Genomic DNA, 212 nt, shown 5'->3' with positions numbered 1-212 from the left:
TTCATCTCTCTAAAAACGAGCGACATAAAACCACTAGCAAATACGGATTTATGACATGATGGGGATGATTGTTTAGTAGACCTTTTTTTTTTTTTTTTTAGTATAATTTATTGTTGCTGTTGTTGCTGTTCTGACGCTCAAAACATAAAGCTCACTTTGCAGCCAGCACATGCGCAGTCATAGAGTCTAAACACGTGTGTCCAGCCAGCTCT

Source organism: Pteropus medius, unplaced genomic scaffold (assembly GCF_902729225.1).
Source record: "Pteropus medius unplaced genomic scaffold, Ma_sr-lr_union100, whole genome shotgun sequence".
In the NCBI taxonomy this organism is placed as follows: Eukaryota; Metazoa; Chordata; class Mammalia; order Chiroptera; family Pteropodidae; genus Pteropus; species Pteropus medius.
This window is presented reverse-complemented; position numbering follows the sequence as displayed.